The 910-nt window shown below is 26.4% G+C and overlaps 1 protein-coding gene across 1 annotated transcript in view; it reads right to left on the bottom strand.

Annotated features, from left to right (window-relative positions):
* Positions 1–225: 225 nt before the first annotated feature.
* LOC100568843 (52 kDa repressor of the inhibitor of the protein kinase) overlaps positions 226–910 on the bottom strand; it is a gene marked incomplete in the record, with an annotated part of 1,299 nt that continues 614 nt past the window's right edge. The window contains 1 exon segment of the mRNA XM_008188946.3: positions 226–403.

The following is a 910-nucleotide window of genomic DNA, read 5'->3' as shown; positions in this document are numbered from 1 at the left end:
AAACAGATTGTGCACTTCCTATGCTGCAATGTAAAAAATGAATACGGTGCTGTGATTGTGTCTCCGCCCAAATCAGTGTGATCACAAATACCAATGCTAAATTATTGAACATACATACATACCATATTATAGAAATTTGATTTTGCTTAGTAAACTTTTCAATTTCAACTCAATACTCAAAATATTATACTTGGGTAAAAGTAATATAGAAATAAAATATGCAAATTGTTATTTACAAACAAATATTTATTTAAATTTTTCACAATTTCAAACAATATAATATTAACAATTAAAATTAAATACATATTATACATTTATTATAAACATACAGAATTGATGGAGTACAAAATGTTTATACAATTACCTAGATTACTTATTAATACTAAATACTTTCTAATTTATTTGAGAGGCCTATGAAATTGGAACCCATATCACTAACAAATGCTTTAACATTAATTTTAATATTTTCTAGTTTAAAAATACTGGTTAAAATTATGTCCTGCAAATCAAAACCTGTACAACTGTTTGATATAAAAAAATAAGCAATCGGTTGCTTCCAATTGAAATTTATGCCTTGAACCAACAAGACAAGTACAAACTTTGCTGGATCATACGTTTTACGATTGTTTGTTTCATTAAACCCTATTATTTCATCCTTACTTATGTTATAAAACAAATTACTTTTTATTGCCATTTCATCTGCGCACAACACACATTCTAATGATTCAGGTGAAAAATGTTGTGTTTTAAATTGTAAAAAATTAAATAATGAATCATTAAGACCAGGATTTATTTCATAATGTTTTGTTATGCGTCTTAGTGTACATGGATTAGGCAGAGCAAGAGTTGATTGCAAAAATCTATATACCTTTGGTCCCAAAAAATAAATTGTTAGAGCTAACTGTTTAAA

The sequence above is a fragment of the Acyrthosiphon pisum genome, chromosome A2 (genome assembly GCF_005508785.2).
Source record: "Acyrthosiphon pisum isolate AL4f chromosome A2, pea_aphid_22Mar2018_4r6ur, whole genome shotgun sequence".
NCBI classification, from domain to species: Eukaryota; Metazoa; Arthropoda; class Insecta; order Hemiptera; family Aphididae; genus Acyrthosiphon; species Acyrthosiphon pisum.
This window is presented reverse-complemented; position numbering and strand designations above follow the sequence as displayed.